Raw genomic sequence first — 27,010 nt, 5'->3', positions numbered from 1 at the left:
TGGTAACCATCACAAAATGGCCGCCAGCCAGGGTGGGATGGGCGATGATAGCGAGGGGACAGAGAGCGGAGTGTTTCAGGAGTGACGGGAGCCGAGGGTGGGACAGGGCGGCTCGTAACAAGGGAGATGGAACTGGGAGGTTCCCACGGGGGAGGAATGTGACTACGGGAAGAGGCTAACACCGTTACCCTTCCCTCCCCTCCTCAGCCTCGAAAGTCCTGCTTTGACTTTTCTTTCGGGCTGAGCCTCAGATCGCTCGGCCCGAATCGTTCAGGCTTTCCCGTGGAGTATAGGGGCGTGTCGTCACTGGGGCCCGTCAAAGGCGGGAGTGGGCGCCGGCTTGCCAGAGGAGATTGAGGCGAGGTCTGGCGGTGCGGGCTGGTTGGCGTGGATCACCACCATTTTCTGCAGGGTGGGGGAGAGGGAGTGGTCAGATTGAGGAGGGGAGAAAGAAGGTGAGGAGAGATGAGACCCACACCCTCAGCCTCTCTCAGTCCCCTCGGTCCCCTCTTCTCTCTCCGTCTCTTCCCCCACCTCTCTCTCCCCACCTATCCTCCTCTCTCCACCCCTCTACCCACCCTATCCTCTCCACCCTATCCTCCTCCCCTCTCCGCCCCCTATCCTCCTCTCTGCACCCCTCCACCCTATCCTCCTCTCCCCACCCTATCATCCTCTCTCCACCCCTCTCCACACACTTTTATTCCTTTTCTGCCTCCATCTCTCTCTACCCCTCCCGCTCTCTTGCTCCCTTCCCACGCTGTTCACCTCCCTCATCTCTTGTACCCATGCCCCGTCCCTCGCCAGCCACACACACACACACACACACACACACACACACACACACACACACACACACACACACACACACACAAACCCGTGCACAGGAAGATCCCACTCACCAGCGGAGGCTGTGTGGCGCAGCACTCGAGGTCCCTGCAGTTGGCGATGGCCGTGAGGACGGACATCACCAGCGAGACCAGGCAGTTGACTAGCAAGATCACCGTGATCCCGCTGACAAACCTCTGCGAGATTCGGTGTTTGGCAGAGGGAGCATGGGAGGGGGGAGAGAGCCAGACGGAAAAAGAGGAGTGGATGGGGAGAGAGAGAGAGAAAAATAGTGTGAGAGACAGAGAGGAGAGAGAAAGAGGGAGGGAGGGGCATGAGTGGAGATGGCCGGGGAAGAGAGAGAGGGGTGACGGAGAGTGTGTATTGGGGTAGGCGGAGGTGGGGAGATCCAGACGGGGAGGAAGAGAGGGAGTGGGTGGGAGAGAGATGAGGTTAGGGAAGGGGAAGAAAGAAGAGAGGTGGCAGAGGACAGTTGATAGAGGGAGAGACATGAGAGTCAGATGGGGGAGAGAGAGGGGTGAGAGGCAGGAGATGAGAGAGGTCGGACAGGGAGGGGAGAGAAAGGTGGAAATCAGGGGGCAGAGACAAAGAGAGTGAGATGGACAGAGTGAGAGGCGGAGAGGGGTGAAAGAGGGAGAGGGGTGAGAGACGGAGAACTTTAGCCTTCGATTAACGGAACACGCCAAGTTTTGGTTTATAACCATATAACAACTACAGCAGGGAAACAAGCCATCTCGGCCCTTCTAGCCCGTGCCGAACGCTTACTCTCACCTAGTCCCACCGACCTACTCTCAATCCAAAACCCTTTCCTGTACATTTTCTTAATGACAAAATCGAACCTGCCTCTAGCACTTTTACTGGGAGCTGCTTCCACACAGCTACCACTCTCTGAGTAAAGAACTTGCCCCTCGTGTTACCCGTAAACTTTTGCCCCTTAACTCTCAACTCATGTCCTCTTGTCTGAATCTCCCCTACTCTCAATGGAAGTAGCCTATCCACATCAACCCTATTTACCCCACTCATAATTTTAAATACCTCTATTAAGTCCCCCCTCAACCTTCTACGCTCCAAAGAATAACCTAACTTGTTCAACCTTTCCCTGTAACTTAGGTGCTGAAACCCAGGTAACATTCGAGTAAATCTTCTCTGTACTCTCTCTCTATATTGTTGACATCTTTCCTATAATTCGGTGACCAGAAATGTACACAATATACCAAATTTGACCTTACCAATGCCTTGTCCAATTTTAACATTACATCTCAACTTCTGTACTCAGTGCTCTGATTTAAAAAGGCCAGCATACCAAAAGCTTTCTTCCCCGCCCTATTCACATGAGATTCCACCTTCAGGGAACTATGCACCATTATTCCCAGATTCCTAGATTTATGGTTCCCTGGAAGCGGGATCACAGGCAGACGGGGCGGTGAAGGCGGCGTTTGGCATGCCCGCCATCGCCGGACAGGGCACCGTGTACCGGAGGCGGGAGCTCACGAGGAGTTACGAGAGTGTCGCCGGGACTCGAGGGGCTGAGTTATGGAGAGAGGTCGGGCAGGTAGGGACTTCCTTCCCTGGAGCGTAGGGGGGGACCTGACAGGGTGTAAAACCACGAGGGGCACAGATAGGGTGAATATGAACAGACTTTTCCCCAGGGTCGGGGAATCTTGAAACAGAGGCCACAGGTTTTAGAGATTTATTAGGGGACCCGAGGGGAAACCTTTTCGCCCAGAGGGTGGTCCGTCAATGGAAGGAACTGCCGGAGGAAGTGGTCGAGGCAGGGACATTAACAGCACTCGGACAGGGACACGGATAGGAAAGGTTTAGAGGGATACGGGTGGTCCGTCTGTGGAAGGAGCTGCCAGAGGAAGTGGTCGAGGCAGGGACATTAACAGCACTCGGACAGAGACACGGATAGGAAAGGTTCAGAGGGATACGGAACGAGATGCCAGAGGAAGTGGTCGAGGTAGAGGGGGAGGAGAGGAGAGAAGAGCCGATACAACAGAGGGGATAGGGGGTTCGGAGGAGTCTTTGCTTGGAGAGGGGGAGCGCTACCGCGAGGGGAGCAAGGAGGCGCCGGTGAAGAGGGGGAAGGCCGTGGGTACGAGGTGGGGGTGTGTGGATGACGGCTGGCTCGCTAGTGTGTGTGGGTGTGTGTGTGTGTGTGTTTTCGGGGGGGGGGGGGGTGCTGGCGGAACACTCACCATCCGGCATCCGGTGTAGCTGTCGCCGATGCAGGGGAAGATGCGGACGTTCAGCGAGTACAGGAAGATGGCGGGAGTGCAGGCGAGGGCGCAGATCACATTTGCAACCAGGCAGACGATGGTCTGCCGTAGAGAAATAGAGAGAGAGATAAATTGAGGAGAGACGGGGTGGGGGAGGAGGTGAGAGAGAGAAAGAGAGATGGGGAGAGACAGAGTGAGAGAGATAAGTTTAAAAGGGACAGTGGATGTGCGAGAGAAGGGAGACGAACTGAACAGGGAAAGCAGCGAGAGGGGGAAGCGAAAGAGTGTGTGTGGAAAGGGCGCGGGAGGAGGGACAGAGAGAGAGAGAGTGGGAGAGGAATTGAAAAGGGAGGAGAGACAGAGAGGGAAGATAGAGAGTGGGTGAGAGACAGGGATGAAGAAAGAGTGGGGGACGGGTTAGAGAGACGGGGGGCGATGGAGAGAGAGAGGGAGGGGTAGAGAGCCTGAAAGTCGAAAGGAAGAAGTGATAGGAACAGGGGGGGGGGGAGAGAGAAATCGGAAGGGAGGAGGGGGGTGGGGAGAAAGACCTGTTTACTATGGTGAGGGAGGTGGAGTTATCTGATGGACATGAATGTTTTTCACTGCAGCTTGTTTTGAATAGAACACTACAGCACAGTACAGGCCCTTCAGCCCTCCATTTTGTGCCGACCCAAATAATCCTTAAAAAATAGTACTAAATCCTCACTACCACGTAACCCTCCAGTTTTTCATTTCATTTCATTTTTCAATCTTTTTATTGGTCTTCCAAGAAAGAATATGCAAATCAGAGGAGGAGTTTAGCAAACAGATAATATAAAAGACATAAACAGTAACACAAATCAGAACGTATATAATGTCAAAATCAGACAGGTAAAATGTTTCGCTGTTTTATTTACAACGGTAAAAAAATTACAACTCCTCATAGCAATCATAAAAAAATTGGAACTTTTATTTGATAAAGGGAACAAAAACCGAACTAACTAAACTGAAGCAAAAAAAATGAACGAAAAAAATAAAGAAAAAGAAAGATTGGGCAGTCCAATTGAGGATAAAAATTTGAAAACGTGAGAGAAAAAAATCTTTCCAGTTATCTCCGAACATTCACGGATAAGGATTTTCCCGATAGAGAATAAAGAAAAATAAATAAATAAAAATAAATTATATCATGAAATCCATTTTTCTTTCATCCATGTGCCTGTCCAAGAAGCTCTTAAATACCCCTAATGTTTTAGCCTCCACCATCATCCCTGGCAAGTCATTCCAGGCACTCGCAACCCTCTGTGTAAAAAACCTACCCCTGATGTCTGCCCTAAACTTCCCCTCTTACTTTTGTGCTGATGCCCTCTGGTGTTTGCAGTTGGTGCCCTGGGAAACAGGGATTGATTATCCACCCTATCTCTGCCTCTCATAATCTTGTAGACATCTATCAAGTCCCCTCTCATTCTTCTACACTCCAAAGAGAAAAGTCCCAGCTCTGCTAACCTTACTTCATGTGACTTGTTCTCCAAAACCAGGCAACATCCTGGTAAATCTCCTCCGCACCCTCTCCATAGCTTCCACATCCTTCCTATAATGAGGTGACCGGAATTGAACACGATACTCTAAGTGCAGTCTCACCAGAGATTTGTAGAGTTGCAATATACAAGGACACAGTCAGAGTAGACATGGCTTCGGTTAATGAAAGACACCAGTGCGTGGGGTGGCTGGTTTAAACTTTCAGGAGTTTAAAAGGGGTGAGTGGAGATCGATCCAGAGTGTTGATAAATGACTTTCACAAGTGCTGCAGCCGGAAGAAGTTTGCAGAGAGGAGTGGAAGGTTTGAAACAGAGAAAACCTAGTGACAAAGAGATCACTGTTTGACTCTCCAAGTAGCCTGTGAGGGGTGATTTCGATTCCGTTCGAATACAGAAGTGTGATTGTCACACCGTTAATCCACAGGAGTGGGTTCTCTAGTGAGAGGGAAGCCATTGTGAATATCACTTGCGTGTTTACCCTTGTCTGGGCGAGATTGTTCACTGAAGAAGGCAAATCACTGTTGGAGTTCTTTCGTACGTCGCGGAACTGGACCAATGGCTGTTACAGTGTGGGAACTACCGGTGTGTTTAACCCAGGCATGTGCAAACTACGGCCCGCGGGCCATATTTTTTAATCCGGCCCGCAGAACTTGATGAAATTATATTAATAAGCCTTGTTAACGTTTTTTCCCCGCTATTCTGGCGTTTTCCCAATAGATGACGCACTCTATATACATTGACCTTTGTTGAGGTGCAGCGTCTTACTCCACATTTGCGCTTTACTCTTTGTTCGGCTCGAGCTATTTGTGTGAACAGGCGTTCAGCGTCATGAATATCAACAAAGCCAGCCACAGATCCAAGTTAACTGACCCACACCTCAGATCCATCCTGAGAATCGCCAAAACAAAACTAAATCCAGACTTTGATGCGCTGGCTAAAAAGGGAGACCAACAACACTGTTCCCACTGAAATTAAAAATAAGTTTCTTCGTTGTGTTATGTAAAAAATGCATTTGAAATTTTTTTTTCAATAAGCCTTACATGTTACATGTCATTTCTGTTAAGTGATGGACATGAGTAGTGCGCAGGTGCACGTATGTTCTCAGAATAAAAAATGCGCTCCAGATCAAATAACGCGCTCCGCACACTGGCGCACTGTCATTGTTCTGTCTTTGTGCTGGTCGTTGTTGAGTTTTGGCACAGGGGACAGTTGAATAAGAAGGAGCATGACAAGTAGACCTGCATCTCCTACCGTTTTTGAAATAAAGACAGTCAGGAGGAGAGTGATGATGATAATATCTTGAAGGATAACAGAATTTTCAGTGCTTTAAAATAATATCTGTTACTATTAAAAAAGCTGTACTTTATTCATTTAATTTTCAGTGTTTTAAAAGCCATTTCAATAAACAGCTAAATACCATGGGACTTCAAAGACAGATATTTTCTTGTAATGCATTTGTTCATTTTCAATTGAAATTAAAGCACATGTTTTCTACATATCCCATGGTATTTTATTTTCTCTTATGAGGTGTATTACCAAAACACTCCGTCCATCTGCTCCTGGTCCGGCTCCCCTGTCAAATTTTAGAACACTTTGTCCCACAATTCAAAAAGTTTGCCCACCCCTGACCCCTACCTTGGTCGGTCTCTTTACCACCTGAAGACGGTACCCTTGGTGAAGTCAACATTTGGCTCACCTGAAGGATCCGGAGAGCAACGGGAAGATCAGAGACATCTGTTTATTCGGATTACAAATACCTCTCTCTCTCGCCTCAGTTCTGCGGACTGAACGGAACTTCCTTACGTACCATCGTAAGCCTGTAATACCTGCCACCTGAGATTGAGAACTTTATTTATACCTCTATATATGCATAACATTGCTAACTCTTGGGCTACATCCACACTACACTGGATAATTTTGAAAACAACAGGCGTCCACATTATGCGTTCTTGAAAATATCTCTGTCCACACAGAAACGGAGATTTCGGCGAATCTCCTCCTGCTGCGCATGCGCAGGACACAGCTACCGAAAACAAGCGACATGTTTGGTGTCGAATCTCGCCGTTGAAGTGCGGGTTTGGGTAGTTACAGACTAGAAAAACTTAAAACGACTGACAGCTGTTGGCTCACGCGCAGGAGAACTTAAAACTTAAAACAACAACAACAAATACTGGAGCGTACGGCAGCAACCGACAGGGAGTTCAAGGATACATTGACACGGCTGACGACGAACATTGAAAAACTGACTAACTCTGCTGCATTAAAAAAGCCGTTTGTTAAATGTATAAAACATGTCTGCATCAGTGTTATCTTATTTTTCCATACAATGTTACATTAGGCTGTCACATCTCTATTGTCAGAGAAATACTTGCATAAATAGGTAAACCACCTTCATACGAGCAAGGACAGAAACCAGGGCAAAGTGAGTATATTCTCACGTACCCCGTGACCGGGTTACCAAACCACCAGAAATGGAATGACACGTTGGAGTCTGGTAGTACTGTAACTAAAGGTGTTTATTAGTAAACTAAGCAGTACAGTATCAAAATTGCCAATATAAAAATAAAACAGGTTAGCAATGATAAATACAGAAGCGTAGAAATAAGAATCAAAACCAAGCTCTATTGTACTCTGGGAGTAAATGAATAGTCTTAAGATAATGCAGAGTTCAGTTCAGTTCATTTTAAGTCGAGGTAGTTGTTGTTGTGACGTTGGAGAGAGTGCGTGTGAGTGAGATGTCAGCAGCTGCAGCAGGCAGACCTTCCGTTGTCTTCTTGTTCCGTTGTATCATGTGGTCATTCGATTATGACCCCTCCGTTCTCGGCTGGACCGTTCTTCCGTGGAGGACTCGTCACTCTGGTGTGAGTGGACACACACAAACACAAGCCCCCACCGGTCCTGCCGTCACACTGAGTGTGACATATCCTGATTCGGTCCTCCAAGCCCCCACCTTCCTGTGGGTGCACAACACTCTTGCAGTGTTCCGTGGCGTGTCTGCCGGTGTCTCAGCAGACCCTTCTTTTATCTCCCCTGATGGGGTATCAGCCATCCATCAACTGACCATGTCCATCAAACTGTCACTCCCTCCTGTCGAGATAGATAGATAGATATCTGATGGATAGGGGAATCAAGGGATATGGGGACAAGGCAGGGACTGGGTATTGATAGTGAATGATCAGCCATGATCTCAGAATGGCGGTACAGACTCGAGGGGCCGAATGGTCTACTTCTGCACCTATTGTCTATTGTCTACTGTCTCAGCAGACCCGTCTTTTATCTCCTCTGACGGGGTATCAGCCATCCATCAACTGAACATGTCCATCAAACTGTCACTCCCTCCTGTCCCAGCAGGCACCTGGCATCACTCTGCTGTGTCAGCAGGGATCCACACAAACAGGCCAAATGTCCTTGGCATTAAAGTCAACAATTAGCGAAGAAGTCATAATACTAAATCATCCATTTTAATCCTTGTCTCTCTCACTGCCATCTGCAAGATGATATCTCCCCCCCTTCATCTCTCTCTCTCTCGTAAAGGGGTCGGCCATTTAGAACAGAGATGTGGAAAAACTTTTTCACCCAGGGAGTGGTGGATATCTGGCATGCTCTGCCCCAAAGGGAAGTGGAGGCCAAGTCTCTGGATGCATTCAAGAGAGAGTTAGATAGAGCTCTGATAGATATAGGGGTGAAGGGATATAGGGAGAGGGCAGGAATGGGTTACTGATTGTGTATGATCAGCCATGATTACAGTGAATGGCTGTACTGGCTAGAAGGGCCGAATGGCCTACTCCTGCACCTACTGTCTATTGTCTATTGTCTACTGTTAGCAGCATAGTTCAAAGGGGGGTCGACTCTGGACCGCATCTCCAACTGTTTTTCTCATCACCCATAACACCTCCACCCTTAAAAGAATTTTTACCGGGGGGAAAATTCAATAGTAGGGCACATTACAGAATCTAATATAATACAGATGCAGTCATTAACTAACAGAGTAACACAGATATAATTTCAAATCTAACATCTAGATAAACAATCAGCAATTACATTGTCAATTCCCTTTACATGTTACATTTTGATATCAAATTCTTGCAACACCAGACTCCAACCTAACAACCGTGTATTTTTATTCTTCATCTTAGTCAAGAACACCAATGGGTTGTGATCAGTATAATCTATCAATGGCTTCTGTGCCGGACAAATGTAAATTTCAAAATACTGTAACGCCAGAACAAGTGACAGTAATTCTTTTTCTACAGTGGGATAATTTCTCTGGTGCACATTGAACTTCCTAGAGAAATAAGCCACTGGGTGTTCAATTTCGTCTTCAGCTCTCTGCAGCAGGACGCCTGCGGCGTCGTCACTTGCGTCGGTTGCCAGGGAGAAGGGTTTCGAAAAATCAGGTGCTTTTAACACAGGGTGGTTCCATAATATAGTTTTCAGCCTCTCAAAGGCTTCTTGTCAAGGATTGCTCCACACAAACTTTTCATTCTCTTGAAAGAGCTTTGTAAGAGGGAGGGCAATATCCGCGAAGTTCTTACAAAACTTCCGACAGTATCCCACCATTCCCGAGAAACCTTCTCAGTGCCCTCTTATCAGTCGGCACGGGAGCTTCAGAAAAAGCCTGTACTTTCGCCTGCACAGGAGCCAGCTGCCCCTGTCCCACCATATACCCCAGGTATGTGACCGTGGCATAGCCAAGCTCACTTTTGGCTCGGTTCACTGTGAGATTGGCTGCAGACATCCGTTTAAATAGTTCCTCCCACAGCCTCAATGTAATCGTCCCCCGTATCACTCCAAACCACTAAATCGTCAATTTATGCCCCTGTGTTCTTTAATCCTTTAATCACTGAGTCAATCATTCCTTGAAATGTCCCTGGAGCGTTTTTCTTTCCAAAAGGCAAGACATTGTACTCATATATCCCTGATGGAGAGACAAATGCTGAAATTTCTCGAGCCCTGTCATTTAAAGGAACACACCTGTAACCTTTTAGCAAGTTAATCTTGGTGATGTATCTCGCCTTACCCAATTTATCAATGCAATCATACACCCTGGGGATAGGGTAAGCATCAGTATTTGTGACGGCATTCACCTTCCTGTAATCTGTACAGAACCTTACACTACCATCGGGTTTCGGGACAACCAGACATGGAGATGCCCATGCTGAGGAAGATTCCCGGATATTACCAGCAGCTAACATATGTTCAATTTCTTTTTCCACTAGCTTGATCTTTTCCAAATTCATCCGATGAGGGGACTGCTGAATAGGCTGGGCTGAAGTTACAATAACATCATATGTTGTTCCCTCGCATCTTCTCGGAACGTCTGGACATAAATCTGCATTGCAGTTAATTAGCTTTGTCAGCTGCTCCTATTGTCCAGGCTTCAAATGACTGACCTTATCAGCAAAGTTGGCCAAAATAACAGAGTTCACTAGTCTGGTGGGCACTAAGTTTATCTTTTCAAAACGTTCGGGCCCCTCCTTATCAATCCTTACTGCCTCATCAGTTTTCGTGACAGCACCGACCGGCGCGGGCTCTGCATTGTGATAACCTTTCAACATATTAACGTGTACTAACTGGCTCGGCTTTCTTTTATCAGGAGTCTCGATCACATAATTCAGTGAGTCTGTTTTCTTGATCACTTTGGACGGCCCTTGGAATCTCGCCTGTAGGGGGTTGGTAACTACAGGGAACAGAGCCAAGACCTTATCGCCCACTTGAAATTCTTGTCCTCGGGCTCGTTAATCATACCATTGCTTCATTTTAGTTTGGGAGTCTTTGAGTTTTTTCTTTGCAAGGTCGCAAACCTTGTGGAGCCTCTCTCGAAACTTCAAAACATAGTCAATCATATTGACATGCATGGTCGGGCTAGACCATTTCTCTTTAAATAAGGTTAGTGGGCCTGTGACCAAAAATAAGCTCGAATGGACTGAACCCCAGAGATTCCTGAACCGTGTCCCTCATCCCAGTCTCGAGTGTTTTCCTGACAGTATGTTTTAATCATGGTCGTTAAAGTCGCGTGGAATCTTTCCAGCGCCGCCTAAGATTCTGCGTGGTATGCAGAGGCCAGAATTTGTTTAACTCCAATTTGAGTCTACATCTGCTGAAAAGTCAGGGACGTGAAGGTACTCCCCTGATCTGACTGTATCTCCGTAGGCAATCCTACCGTGGTGAAGAATTTAATGAGTGCCTTTATCACCGAGGGAGTTTTAAAGTTCCCCAGGGGCACAGCCTCCGGGCATCTAGTGACAGTACACATCATGGTCATCACGTACTGACCCCCCACTCGCAGTTCTAGGCAGGGGACCCACAAAATCCACCATGACTCGGGAAAAAGATTCCTCAAAGGCGGGTATCGGTCTAAGAGGTGCCTTAGGGATAACATGATTTGGCTTTCCTGCCACCTGACAGGTGTGACACCTTCTACAATAGTCGATAATATCTTTCCTCACATTCGGCTAGTAAAAATCTTTCATAACTCTATCTACTGTCTTCCTCACTCCCAAGTGTCCACCTAGGGGTATCTTATGAGCCAGGTTCAAAATTTCTTCCCGATAAACCTTCGGAACCACCACCTAGTTAGTGTACCACCGCCCAGTCCTCATCTAATGGCACCCTGGTTTCGACTGGTCCAGATACCAGGTCACATTTCAGATATATCTTGTGCAAAGGTACGGACTCAGTCCCCTTTCCGATACCTTTTATCACATTTACCTCCCCGGTCTCGGTCTCAGCACCGAATTCTAACATCTTCCTTAGGATCGATGACTGACCAGCCCCAGTATCTCTCCAGATCAGCACTGAAACTGGAGTTTCTCCCTCCTTCACAGATACCAACACTTCCGAAATAAACCTCTCACGCCCCTCTTGGGCTCTATCTAACCTCGCCTTCTTCATCGGGCTGTTGAACGGCTCAATGCAACCAGTCGGGGTTGTCGTCTTTCCGTTTCCTGTCTCTCTCTTCGGAGCAAGGTATTTAGATGCGATGTGACCAGCTTTCCCACAATTATAACACGTAAAGCTGGCAAACTTCCTTCCAGCCTGCTTTTCCTCCTCCTTACCCTTTCCACCAGTTCCCTGCTTATTCTCTGACTTAGCCGGTGGGCTTTCTCTACCGTCCCTACCACCCCTCTGGTAGCTCTTATTTGGGGAAAAATTTATCTTGTGGGTTAAGGCGTATTCATCTGCTAGCTTGGCAGATTCTGATATGGGCTTATTCTTCTTCTCGTTCAGGTATGTCCGGACATTATCCGGAACACAATCTTTAAATTCTTCGATCAGGATCAACTCTCTTAAGCTATAAAAGTCCTCCTCCACCCCTTCTGCAGCGCACCAAGGGTCGAAGTAGACACACTTCTCGAGGGTAAACTCTGTGAACGTCTGATTCCACTGCTTCCTTAAGTCCCTGAACTTTTATCTATACGCTTCGGGTGCAAGCTCATAGGCCCAAAGGATAGCCAGTTTTGCTTCCTCATAATCCTCTGCAACCTCCTCAGACAACGCCGCACATGTTCCTTGAGCCTTCTCCTTAATTACACTTTGTAACAACACCACCCACTTATCTCTAGGCCAATTCTGGTTGGCGGCCACTTTTTAAATATGCAGGAAGTACCGATCAATGTCCGTTTCCTCGAACGGAGGTACCAACCTAATCTCCTGACTAACATTAAACTTTCCCCACGGTCTGCCCCGCTATCCACACGTTTCCATTTCTCCCTCTCGAACTGTCGCTGTTTCTCTGCTTCGTCCCCCTCCAACTTAATTCTCTCCAGTCGCATCTATTCTAGACGTAACTGGACCTCCCCTTTCCCTGCAGGAAAGTGTTCTAACACCTCCGCCTTGAATATCTGCATCGTGACATAATGTTCAGCTATCGTACGTTGTATCTCAGCCTTCGTCATCCCTTTCTTCACCTCCGTGAGTTCCAAGGACTCCAGCATCTCCCACAACTCAGACTTTTTAGCCGTCTTTAAACCCACAGGGTTCGGACTTGACAGACACTCGTCAACATCCATTTCTGCTGCCTGCCTTTCTGGTTTTTCACACAACCAGATCAGATAAGGGAAATCTATCCAGATTCACCGGCACCCCAATTTGCGAATTCAAATCCCGAGACGATGCACCAATTTGTTACGTACCCCGTGACTGGGTTAACAGACCAGCAGAAAATGAATGATACGTTGGAGTCTGGTGGTACCGTCACTAGAGGTGTTTGTTAGTAAAATAAGCAAAACAGTGTCAATAATGCAAATATACTTATAAAACAGGTTGGCAATAATAAACATAGAAGTGTAGGAATAATAATCAATAATAAGAAACAAGCTCTATCAATGTCTCGGGGTAAATGAATTGTCATAGAAGAATATAAAGTTCAGTTCAGTTCAGTTCGTGCTGAGGTAATTGTTGTTGTGTTGCAATGTTGGAGAGAGAGAGAGAGAGAGAGAGAGAGAGAGAGAGAGAGAGAGAGAGAGAGAGAGAGAGTTGAGCAGCTGCAGCAGGCAAACCTTCGGTAGTCGTGTTCCGTTGTACGGTTGGGGGTCATCGGTTATGACCCTTCCGTTCCGGGCTAGACCGTTTTTCAGTGACGGACTCGTCACCCAGGCAAGGGCGGACGCACACAAGTCCCCACCGGTCTGCCTTCATCCACCGTGCTCCGGACCGATTCTCCTGAACCGATCCTTCAGTCCCCCACCTTCCTGTGGGTGCCCAACAGTCTTTCAGTGTCCACTGGTCTGTCTATCTGTGTCTCCGCAGACCCGTCGTTTAACTCCCCTTGATGGTGTATCAGCCGTCCATCAACTCAAATGACCATGTCCATCAAACTCGGCCACTCCCTGCTGTCTCAGCAAGAATGTTAACGAGCAAAGAAGTGTCCTTGTAGCAAATGATTGTTTACATTTCCATCAGTGAAGAAGCCATAATACTTAAATCATTCGTCTCTCTCCTAACTGTAGCAATTGCCTCTACCCCTGTTCTTCATCTCTCTCTCTCTCATTAGCAGCATAGTTCCCGGGGGGGGGGGGGGGGTCAGCTCTGGACCACATTTCCATTTGGTTTGTTCAGCACAAATAGCAATTGTCCTTCGATACAGACGAATGCCATCGTCATCTTATGGTCTTATTGGTCAGTTATAAAGAAGCCAGTGCAGCCTTTCTGTTTTATTAGACGTTTGCAAAGATTCGGCACGTCATCTAATAAAATTATGTTTGATACGCGGTGGAGTGTAAATGATACTCAGGTTCATCAGCAATTTGTACCGCTCAAACCTCAGGACCCAACAACTATCCCTACTGCCCGCTACTAGTCACAGACTTATAAATCAGTCCCCGACTTCTCAATCGGTTTTCATTAGTCTCCGTTCCACGGGCAGACAGCAAAATCGCTCTTCCCCGAATCATTTTGTGCTTGCAGCGTTGGAGGAGATCTTCGGCCGCAGGGAACCTAACCTGGGATTCTTATTCCAAAAGGAGAGGCAGTCGGTAAACAAATTAGCACTTAAACGGTGAAATCCCCTGCGCCGAATGTTGTAAGGTGTTGAGGGCGACTACCCCTGGGACACTGGTCAGATACAGTGTGGAGCTTTATTTATCACCCCCAAAGTGTGTCCCCAAACGGGGAATGTTAGGGAGTTGTGGTTACTGTGTCCGATATGCTCAGCTACGGAGAGACTTCTCCCCTGATCCGGTTCATTGTGTGATACCAAACCCCACATGGTCACTCCGGGGTGGGAGGGCGGGGAAGGAGTGTGGTATCCATGGAATACTTCCAATAGTGTGATTGTTCCTGACCTGCTACAGAGGCTTGTGGGTCTGCTAATTAAAACCGAACAGGTGTCATTCCCCAGTCTTCGTTTAACATGACAATAATACTTATGGATAGACCGCTCAAATGAGAATATTTTCCCCCAAAAAAATCATGGCATTTCACCATCGATTGCAAAGGATAACAGATTGGTTATTTCCCTCCTTCAGGTGTCTCCATTACGGGAATGAACAGAACTGTTGCCGCTCCAGTGGTACATCACTGGCCACACTGGTATCATCACTGCTTACTCGGACCTGTCAGCAACCACACAGATAATGTCCCTGCTTGTCCGGTTCCCTCTGTAACACAATGTTATTGGGTCTCACTGCTGGACACAGAGAGAATGTCACTGCATATTCAGTATCCCCTCTGGCAAAATTTGTACTTTCGTAGCTCGTCCAGTCTGTTGATGGACATAGCGAAAATATCCCTCTTTATAAACATGTTCCTCAACGCAATCACACTGTCAGCGATGATGCCCAGTCATCTGATCACACTGACACTCGATATTGGCACACATTGGTCATGAATTTATTGGTCATTCCCGCTCCGTTGACAGCGAATAAAAATGCTGGCAATGCCAAAACTCACAACCGGCAGAATCAATACTTCAAAACTACAGCCATACATGGAACTCGTGATCGGCTGCAAAGAAAGAGATGACAGGCAGAATTTCCATCCCGTGTAACGTGTCGATTTCGATTGGAGTTTACCGGTAATATAGTTTAGAGGCAGAGGTGTGAGGACAATGTACCAACGATCGACCAAAATGACAGCAGAAAATAAAGACGTTGAACTTGCATTTTGTTACTATTTTAAAGAATGACCAGGTGGTTAGCGAAAATACTCTTTTTCTTTGTGTCATCATTTTGGGCCGTGCTTACATTTCGAGGCCACCAGGGAAAGAGAGTGATTTTCCGGCATATTTTTATTTTTGTATATCTAAATGAAATTCGGTGTTATTCATTTATTTTCAAGACGTCTTACGCTCAAATATTTGCGGGCTCCGGGCTCGATGCAAACCGCGGCATTATTCAGTGGATAAAGAACATAATTTAAGAAAATAGGTGCGCCGTGTTGCTGATAATGGAACCATCGGAGAGCATTAGAATATCGAGACGACATCATTTACAACTTTCACCCTTGTTTACTAGACGATTAATACAGTTAACATTTGAACAAATGTATATTGTATGCTGCGATAAATATACAAGTTTTTGTGATTCCAAACAGGATGTGTAGCAACAACATCAAGGGAGAATTGTTGCACAATCCTAATCAGATTAATTACAGTCAAGAAGCGACGTAGTTAATTCCTTATAGTATGGATACGTAGAACAAGCGAACAGATTTATTTTAGGAACATAGAAACGAAAAAACTACAGCATCACAAAGTTGTGCCGAACATATCCCGTTAGAAATTACTCGTCTTACCCATAGCCCTCCGTTTCTCTAAGTTCCACGTACCTATCTAAATAACCAAATAACCATATAACAATCACAGCACGGAAACGGGCCATCTCGGCCCTCCTAGTCCGTGCCGAACTCTTAATCTCACCTAGTCCCACCGACCCGCACTCAGCCCATAACCCTCCACTCCTTTCCTGTCCATAGACCTATCCAATTTTACCTTAAATGACACAACTGATCTGGCCTCTACTACTTCTACAGGAAGCTCATTCCACATAGCTATTACTCTCTGAGTAAAGAAATAGCCCCTCGTGTTTCCCTTAAACTTCTGCCCCCTAACTCTCAAATCATGTCCTCTCGTTTGAATCTCCCCTACTCTCAATGGAAACAGCCTATTCACGTCAACTCTATCTATCCCTCTCAAAATTTTAAATACCTCGATCAAATCCCCCCTCAACCTTCTACCCTCCAATGAATAGATACCTAACTTGTTCAACCTTTCTCTGTAACTTAAGTGCTGAAACCCAGTTAATATCCTAGTAAATCGTCTCTGCACTCTCTCTAATTTATTGATATCTTTCCTATAATTCGGTGACCAGAACTGCACACAATATTCTAAATTTGGTCTTACCAATGCCTTGTAGAATTTTAACATTACATCCCAACTTCTGTACTCAATGCTTTGATTTATAAAGGCCAGCGTTCCAAAAGCCTTCTTCACCACCCTATCTACATGAGACTCCACCTTCAGGGAACTATGCACTGTTATTCCTCGATCTCTCTGTTCCTCTGCATTCCTCAATGCCCTACCATTTACTCTGTATGTTCTATTTGGATTATTCCTGCCAAAATGTAGAACCTCACACTCTCAGCATTAAACTCCATCTGCCAACGTTCAGCCCATTCTTCTAACCGGCATAAATCTCCTTGCAAGCTTTGAAAATCCACCTCATTATCCACAACACCTCCTACCTTAGTATCATCGGCATACTTACTAATCCAATTTACCACCCCATCATCCAGATCATGTATGTATATTACAAACAAATAATGTCTCTTCAAAGACCCTATCTCCACCACCGTTGCCGGCAGCCTATTCCAAGCACTCACCACTCTCTGCGAAACAAATCTTATCCCTGACATCTCCTCTGTACCCACACCCCAGCACCTTAAAGCTGTGCCCTCTTGTGCAGCCATTTCGGCCCCGGGAAAAAGCCTCTGACTATCCACACGATCAATGCATTTCATCATCGTTCACACCTCTATCAGGTCACCTCTCATCCTCCGTCGTTTCAAGGTAAACAGGCTGAGTTCACTCAACCTATTCTCATAAGGGATGCTCCCGATCCAGGCAACATCCTTGCAAATTTCCTCTTCAGCCTTTCCACATCTTTCCTGTAGTGAGGCGACCAGAACTGAGCACAAAACTCAAAGTGGGTTTTTACCGGTGTCCAATTGAGCTTCAACATTACCTCTCGGGTCCTAAATTCAGTTCGACGGTTGATGAAGGTCAATACACCGTATGCATACTTAGCCCGAGAGTCTACCTGCACAGCTGGACTCGGACCCCAAGATCCCTCTGATCCTTCATGCTACAAAGAGTCTTACTATTAATACTATATTCTGCCAACATATTTGACCTACCAAAATGAACCACTTCACACTTATCTGGGTTGGACTCCATCTGCCACTTCTCAGCCCAGTTTAGCATCCTATCAACGTCCTGCTGTAACCTCTGACAGGCCTCCACAGTATCCACAACACCCCCAACCTATGCGTCATAAGCAAATTTACTAACCTATCCCTCCACTTCGTCATCCAGGTCATTTATAAAAATCACAAAGAGTAAGAGTCCCAGAACAGATCCCTGAGGCACCTCACTGATCACCGACCTCCATGCATTTTGTGAAAGATCTTGAAATAATTTGTAAATATTGCTGTAATTAGAGAAAATGAATAGAATAAAGTGGTCTCTGCAGATGGGGATTGAAGTGAAACACAATTTGATGAAGGTGCTTAAACTGTCCAGCAAGCGCACTCACCCACATCTGTCTGATTCTCTGGAGTATCACTACCTGGACTGGGATAGCACGACAGCTGACATAAAGCCGACACCCTGACTGTACTATTGAACTGTTTGAATGATTACGTGTCTGGTTTATTGCTCATATAGATACTTCCGTTATATAAGTTGAATGGTCTGCACCGCGCTTTGATTAACACGTCACTTGCCAATCTGATGTTATCACTGCTGCTGCTGCTGAAGATGATGATGATGATGAGCTGAGATGATGATATCATTTCTGGCAAAGATGACGGCGTCATTACTAATCCACGCCGAATGTTGACCATTATGATAATGTTTTCTCCTGCACAGTTGCTGACCAAAGTGATGATGTCACAGCGTACGCTGGTCATTCACCGAAATGCAGTCCTAAGAATCCATATTTTAAATTTATCCTCTTTGTAGAATATTCAGCTAGTGATTTATACAAATCCGTGAACGATCGTTGCAGTCAGCTGATCGTCCATGAGCTAGATCAAAGAGATCAACTAAGTTCATACCTGTATTTTAGGCATTTCTGTTTCTCGTTATTGTCTTCGATGGCTTTACTTCTCGGCATTCGCATTGGCATTACTGCCGCAAGCGATAGTGCAAATAACAGCTCAAGTAAGAGTTAGACCAGATGTTCCTGTTCTGCAGCTGCACCGCCAACCACCAGTGCAGGGTCATAATCTTTCCCCTACATGGCTTTCCATTCCATGTCTAATTAAGTCGCTACCCCAATGCAAGTAGATTCCAAATTGTCAGAATGCAACTGATCCCATTTCGAGATGGATAAGCCACGTTAATTACAGTCGGCAAAATTTAAAAAAAAAGCTACGAGGGGCCACGAAACAAGAGCGAAATGCAACTAAACACAGCGGTCAACAATGTATACTTCATGTAGGCAGAGTGAGAGCGAGGAATGACCGGTTGCGGACGGCTGTTTCTATGATAGCACAATGACGGTGGTTGAGAGCTGGGGTTGAATAGGCTGTGGATGACGAGTATTCACTGGGTGGCAGGGTAATCCCACTATCTGCGTTTAGACCTGCATGTGCAGGCTTGGAGATGTCATCGGGAGCAGAATTGGCAGGATCCCCGCAACGAACGACGGCCGATCCTTAACGTTCCAGGATATTCCGGATCCATTCGATGGAAATCATCGTTGAGCGAAGGATCCAAGATGCAACAACGGCACCCAATAAACACCATCCCTTATATTCGATCATCCAACAACCTGTGAGTCGTGTACACTGGAGCACATTTAACCGTCCGAGGTTCCGGAGGTGCAGAATCGGGTAGGTTGGGCCGTCTTGGGGTAGACAGCTGGCTTGGGGTAGACCTTGTGGTTGTTAGGTGTGATCTTGAGGGGCGGTGCCGGCTGGAGACGGTAAGTGACTGGGATGATGCGTTGGATTATCTTCAAACCGGAGAGAGAAAGTAGTTGTGCAGGGGTGGATATCAAGTGGACAGCCAGACAATTCCCCAAGCCTGTTAGGTCTAGATGGGCGGCAGAGCAATTGTCATGGCGGCAGTAGGCATAGATGGCGACTGGAATGGCCCTCCATGTCTTCATCGAAGTACTGAGCAGCAGCGTACCAGGACTCTGGCTAACGGAACCTCCAACGCGGGCTCCTCCGCAGGGAACAGCGGAGGCTGGTAGCCAGGAAGACATCAAAGGGTGATATACAAGTTTCAGAGTAGGCGTATAGCCTGTGGGACTGCTCGGTGAAGGGAACATACTTCTTCCATGTGAAAGGTCAGAGACGGTATATCATTGAAAAACGCATGCAATTGCTGATTTGTTCATTCTGACTGACCGTTGGTCTGCGGATAATCACCAGAGGAGAACTCTACTGATGTCGGAGGAGGAAATAAAAGTTTCTCTAGATCGGAGACGAATTCGGATCGTCGGGCCTGCATACTGTCCTGACGGAAGCAATGGAGGTGTGCTAAATGTAGAGCTAAGATCACCGGCTCATCGGCTGACGGAAGCCTGGGTAGGACAATTAAATAGCCGGTTTGAACGACTGATCTACCACTCTCATGACCACGTGGCCCCATCAGAAGGTGCTAATCCCATTATGAAATCCATGGCGATGAGTGAGTTTGAGCGTCGAGGTACTGCTGGGCACCGCAGGAGGTAACAGAGCCGCTGGTTGGACACACTGAAGGCAGAGATCGATGAACTGACGTACATCTGCGATGATGGAAGGTTACGAGAGCCGGCGACGCATGCTCCAGAGTAAATCGAGAATACGTGGCGAAGTTAAGGAGGCTCTAAACGGCGAATCATTTGCTTGCATCTTCGGAAACAGTTCTATTTCCATCTTTAATGTCTTTATTCTTTTCCTTTCAGAATATTTTGAAGACCCTGCCCTGGAGTTACACGCTGACTTCGGTTCTTCGAGGAATGGGACCCGTTCTCGGCATTTCAGGGCTGACCGTTTCTCAAACGACGCCGACAGGAATTAGTCCTGTTTATTTATTCTCCTTGCTTCCTGTCATTCAGCCAATCTTCTATGCACCATAGCATCTTTCAGTAATACCTATGGCGTTCTACCTTCTTTAGCACTCTCGTGTGTGGCATCTTGTAAAAGGCTTTCTGAAAATCCAATGAAACAACATCCATTGATCTCCGTTTATCTCATCTGCCTTTTGTTGTTGACAAAGAATTCCAACAGCTTTCAGGCCGGACTTTCCGTAATTCGGCCGATTTTATTATGTGTCTCCATGTCACCGAGACCTCATCCTTCATAAAGGTTCGTCTTTTCAACTTCTGAGGTCAGGCTACCTGCCGTATAATGTTCTGTCTATTGACCATCTCTCTTCGTAACAAGTTATGTGGATTGACGTTTCCTATATTCTAGTGATGTGGACTATTCCAAAATCCAATTGGTATTGAAAGTTCGCCGCTAATGCTTCCACAGTCTGGCAGATCCCTGTTTCGGAATACTAAAGTCTCTTCCGTCTGGTCCAGATGACAAATTTAACTCCACATCTGTCAGCCTCCCAGGCTCCTTCTCCTCAGTAATAGCAACTTCTATGGCTTGATAGTCTCGTTCGACTGGCATACTGCTGGCGTCTCTCACGGTGGGAAAAGACAGGAGTTATTGAATTCGTCCGCTATTTCTTTGTTTCCTCATTCAGAGGAACGAGAGGTTATGTTGGTTATTGCATTAACAGCAACATACAAACGCCATATTTCTATTGTTGTCGCCTGTAACAGAAGCAATTTCCGGAGTGAAACAGAGCAAACCATGATGTTACACCTTTGATGACGAAATCGATGGACGGCAAAGCCTGGGAATGGACCAGATGAGCAACAATCATGAAACCGAGAGATGAGCCGGAGAGCGTTTCCCAACAACGTTCACTGACTTCTCGAATCGTCTTATGAGATTTTGCAATTTTGTGTCAAGCTACCCACACCTCATCACAATTGGGATTTCACTTGAATGAAATCATGTTTATTTTTACCCTATCTGTTGGGCAATAAAACGTCAGCCTTGTGCAGTATTGAATATTCAGTGTGCTGGATCGAGTATAAATGAATGACCGTGGAGATTCATCAGCTCAGAGTTTCTTCAGCGAGATCGCGGGCGGCTGGAAGACAGGCTGAATCTCACACAGAATGCTTGAAACATTTTACCGTGTGAGAAAGATATATTACCTGATCGTTTCCGTTATCGGTGTTCCTGGTAAGGACAGAGGCGAACTAACATTTGCAGATTTGTGTGCACAGTACTTGGACTCGGTCAATTACCGACAGCGTTGTGATGCCGGTGTATCAGTGAGTGCGGTGCAGACACTGCGGCCAAACTGCGTGTTCGTTCAGCAGTCCCCTTGCAGTGCCCTCGGCTGAAAATAAACCGGTAGCTTAAAGAGCTGTAGAGCGGTAGATTTGGGAAGTGGATTCATGCAAGACAGTTTTGAGTTATCAATGGAAATTCGCTGGCAAAGTAAACTCCAATAGTCCATCGTGACCGGTACCTTTACGGCCTCGTTGGTGTTATTTCGTATTGATCAAGCAATGTGCTTCAAATTCAATTTTAAATGTATTGCGCTGTTTTTAAGGAATTGCTGCAAGTTTGAATGGAACGGGTAAAGCAAATCACCGGCGGGATTCAGGGGAGACCGGTAAACATCGTTTGTGATTCAAACTCTGAAACACCGGGAGCATAGAAAATTCAAATCAGGGTCTGTGGGTGTTTTACTGTAACAGGGTTAGTTTGCATATTCTATTTTTCGTGTAGTGGGGTGGGAGTTAAGAGCCAAACCAGCGGTGTTTGTTAAAGGTCAGACGGTCTGTGTTACATGTGATACTCGGCTCAGAAAAGAAAGTAATTTAGAATAATCTGCAGTGTTTTGAGGCAAACTCCAAAGGAGAAACTGCTGCGAAGCATCTACATTGGCGTTGCTTCAGAAATTAGATGCTTTACCCACCAAATGAAAGATGTCTAAAAAGTCCAGAATATTTAAAAAACGAAACTGGGAATTTTCTGATACAATGAGAAGGAACCGCGGATAAGAGCAGTTGTAGAATTTAAAAGAAGCGAGCCTGTGGGTGGGGGAGAAAGGAGAGTCGAGGAGGAGACGAAGACATGCGAACAGGTGAAATCAACGCTTTGAATTTTGTAAATCGTCCGAGGCGGAGGGAGAGGGACTTCGCCGTATGGAGAAGGTGTCAGGAAAGGGGGATCTGAACACAACCCCTGAGAAAGTTGCCGAGGTATCCAGCCTTTACACATCAGTCGAAAAACTGATGGCAGGAGATTTATATTTATTTCTCCAACGCACACTCAGCGATCAGTTGACAATGCATCCTTCCCAAACGCAGCTCTTTATCCAGTACAGAAAACTGTTACCTTTCACCCAGCAGGCACACGTGTGTGGCATCTGCGTCTCCCGCTTTGCAACCTTTAAACCTCCAGAAATGAATAGAGTCCAAAGTTCCAGCTTGTCTCTGCCCTGAGACCCACGGAACGGACACACAGTAATTCACTCTTTCTTTTTGTTGTTCCCTCAGTGAATTTAGTGGCGATTGCGATCCTGTCCCGGGGAAAGTGCGGCATCTCTGCCTGCACCACTCGCTACCTGGTAGCCATGGCGACGGCGGATCTACTAACAATAATCTTTGATGTCATATTTTGGCGAGTCAGTTATTATTACTTCCCCGGGACTTTCCTGGACATCACCCCCGTGTGCAGTGTGATCTCCGCCTTGGGAAAGGCAGCCACCGACTGTTCTGTCTGGTTCACCGTCAGCTTTACGTTTGATCGGTTTGTCGCCATCTGTTGTCAGAATCAGAAAGCAAAATATTGCACCGGGAAAACTGCCGCTGTGGTTCTGACAACAACCGGCGTCCTGCTCTTTTTTAAGGATGTGCCCTACTTCTTTCGATATCGTCCTGTGAAAGTGATCGACAATATACCCTGGGACTGTATTACAAAGCCGGGCTACTATACGGACCCCGGGTGGGTGGGATTTAGATGCTTTTCTATCGTTCTGACGCCGTTACTCCCATTCGTGTTAATACTACTGTTCAACGCGCTGACAGTCAGACACATTTTAGTAACGAGTCGCGTCCGTAAGCAGCTGAGGGGTCAGAACAAGACAGAGAACCGCAGTGACCCGGAGATGGAGAGCAGGAGGAGGTCTGTGATCTTACTTCTCACCATCTCCGGGAGCTTCATCATCCTGTGGTCGGTGAACGTTGCCGAATTCCTTTATTACACCATCGCCGGATTGGATCAGAATAATTACAATGATTCGGAATACATATTTGAACACTCTGGACACATACTGCTGGTGTTCAGTTGCTGCACAAACACTTTTATTTATGGAATAACTCAGAACAAGTTTAGAGAGCAGTTCATCCGCTCATGTCAATTATTCAACTAATTAATAAACAAGCTATTTAAGTTCCTCTCAGAGGCAATCACAGTGTTTTCCATCTGCACACTGTAGAACGGGACGTCACAGGAGAGTGGGGTTGTAGGGAGCATAAAACCGGTTTCGTGCCCGAGAGACACAGCACGGGAAAAGACCCACAGCCAGCGACGCCAACCCCCTACCAGTTATTAAACTCATTAAATTTATTTTCCTCATTTTCCCCATGTTCCCGCTTTCCTTACAGCCATCCTTCTTTTAATAATGTATCCCTCATCACAGCGTAAATACGCAACGCTCATCTGACCTACAAAGCCGTTGCATCTCTGCGACGGAAAGGAAACGATTCTCTGAGCGGAAATACTGCCGTCATCCGGAGATGGGGCGGAAATCACTGAGCGACCGGAGATCAGATCGAGACCGGCTCGGATTGCTCAGATTGCTCAGGCAGCACCGCAGAGAGAGTTAGCTGATGGTATCCAACATCCGCACGTCTCTCAGTTCTCAGTCCGCTGGCAATATCCACGTCTACCGATATCCTAACTTCAACTGTCGAGTTTACCTGTGTTCAGTGCGATGGTATGAAATTTTAGATGTGTTCTACTCACAATATTCTGCTCAAAGTCGAATTATCATCTGAAGCGAGTCAATTTCTAAAGGTTATTGCCTGAATTTATGAGGAAGGAACCTGTCTTCTTTGTTTCCCTGGATGTATTTTAATCAATAACAAAGAGGTGTAATGACCGCAATGTAGCAGAAGCCACCGATAGGCAATTTGGTAATGCTGTGTGTGAAGGCCCGATGGTTGATTCAGACAATCTATTGACATGGGATAAAACAATTAATCCACAGGATATCGGAATAGAAGTAGGCCATTCGTTCCATCGAATTATTTCACCTATCCTTTAGTGGGTGATCTGTTCCTCAACCTCGATCTCCTTCCTCCCATAAGCCATTAGCACCCTCTCCAATCAAAATATTTAAACCCTTTTCTTCACTAGACTCAGTGACTTGTTCTCCACACCTTCCGAGGCAGCAAATTCGAGTCCTCTGGAAATGAGTTCCCGCATTGCATTTGCCTTCATAACTCCGAAATACCCTGTAAATTAGCCTTCAGGGAATCTAGAACAAACATCCAAAATTCCTTATGTATTTATCACTTCTGAATTTTCTTCAGTTAGAAACGTTTCGACACATTAACCTTTCGTTCCGAAGTGTATCCCTCACACCTCCATACACTGAATTCCACCTGCACTTTGCTCACTCTGTCAAGCTCACTGCATGTCAGCGATACTACTTCTCTCTGCAGGTAAATCCTGCCAGTCCGAACCCCATCCATTCGCCGACTCTCTACTGCTGTAAAGCTGTCCAACCAGTCGTTCCCTGGCTTGTATCTTGCTTCCCTTATATAAGGACACAACATTAGCTGTCTCCCGCACTTTCAATACATTAGGTTCTGATAAGGATTGGACAAGGATGGACCTCCACGGGAGGTTTGTGGGATAGATGGCAGGAATGTTATACCAGGGCACACAAATCCCTGAAATACCCGGCAAGGAGAATTGATTCCAAACAATTTCTTTATTGTTTATTACAGAATATCAGTCCGGTGCTTCCGCTCCTTCCCCACGCCCATCCGCTTTTCCCTGGAATCCCCTCTCACCCTGCCCCCCTCCCCACTCTCAGACTACAATTGAAATCAACGTATGAAACAGGTTTATCATCACACACATATGCCATGATTTATTTTCGGCAGCAGTACAGTGCGAATATAAAATTACTACAGTACGGTGCAAAAGTCGGTGGCACCCTATGTGCATATGCTCAAGAATTTTGTACAGTATTTTAAAGGCAGTATTTCACGGTTCTCTTTTATAATTTTAAAAAAAGGAATATTCATGGATCTGCTAAAGTGCTGCCATGACCCTTTTACGTCACAAGGACCTATTTTGATCCATCTGGACTTCTGGACATATCTTTATTTCTTCCATGACCATTGCCAAATGAACTGCCCTAATTTTGTCGTCACTGCCCTTGACTCGAACACGAACATACTTCCACTGTTTTCCTAAAGGCTGCACACTTTTCCGGCGTCATTTGCGATTTCCTACCCCATGCCACCTAAACTATGGTCCGCGCATTTAAGGTCTTAGACTTCAATGTCTGCAGTCAGTTCTATCTGTTCTGTCTAAACAACTGTAAACCAGCAGAGTGATGGCCATCGGTCCCAAGCAACTTCCACGCTAACACATCAGCCAATCGAACAAACTCATTCCTTCAACGGTGATCGAATTCATCCATTTGACTTTTAGTATCATTTTTATTTAAACTCACAAAGCATTCCTGGGAGCAATGAACGCACTTCAGCCAATCGAAGTTGTTGACGCTTGGGCAGTCCCGCGCAGTATTTCGGAGATTAAATTCATCAAGTATTACACCCTATTATTTTTAATGTATCCTCCCCTTACCTCCCTATATACATCTATCTCTACATCCTGCTAATGATTGGGCGTCCTGTTGTGTTTTTTTGTACCTTAGGCCATTACATCTAAATAAACAGTTTGCTCGTAGTATTGAGATTTACAACAATATTCATGAGGAGACGGTTCTCGGGATCCAAGTTCACACCGCATTGAAAACGGCTGCACATGTTGGTAGGGTGGTAGAGAAGGCGCTGTGGGATGATTGCATTTATCAGTCGATGAATCGACTATTAGGGAATCGACAAATTTCTGACGATTCATTATAAAATTATCATTAGGCTACATGTGGAATTTTGCATTGAGGTCTGGCCTCTGTATTTCAGTCAGGATATGGGGAGTCTGATAACGGCGCAGGTGATGTTTTCCAGATGATGCCTGCATTAAAAACATGCGCTTTCGGCGATTTTGGACAAAATTAGGTTTCGTTTTTTTGTATAACCGAGTGGATTTATAGATTTATGAGATTCAGAGTCATAGTTAGACCAGAGAGTCAGTATCAGTCCGACAGGTTTGAAATGACTATCACCAGTGTGCATGCATTGAGGTTTGTAGGAGGAAATTTCAGAGGTAATTTATGTCTCTCATTCCTCGGTGCCCTCGTCTGTTTTTCGTGGATGTCAACGGACAGTAAGATTTTCCGATTGTATACTGTAGACATTCTCTGATATTTAACCGGAACCCCTTGAACCATTTTGTTAAATATTCTGGATTGTGTTCTGCATTTACTTATTTATTCTTCCCCGTTTGGGATTCTCGTTTCCCTTGACCCAGTTCCGAGATCAGCGCGCATGAAACTAT

The sequence above is a fragment of the Hypanus sabinus genome, unplaced genomic scaffold (genome assembly GCF_030144855.1).
Source record: "Hypanus sabinus isolate sHypSab1 unplaced genomic scaffold, sHypSab1.hap1 scaffold_779, whole genome shotgun sequence".
Taxonomy (NCBI): domain Eukaryota; kingdom Metazoa; phylum Chordata; class Chondrichthyes; order Myliobatiformes; family Dasyatidae; genus Hypanus; species Hypanus sabinus.
The sequence above is the reverse complement of the archived record's forward strand: the minus strand, read 5'-3'. Positions refer to the sequence as shown.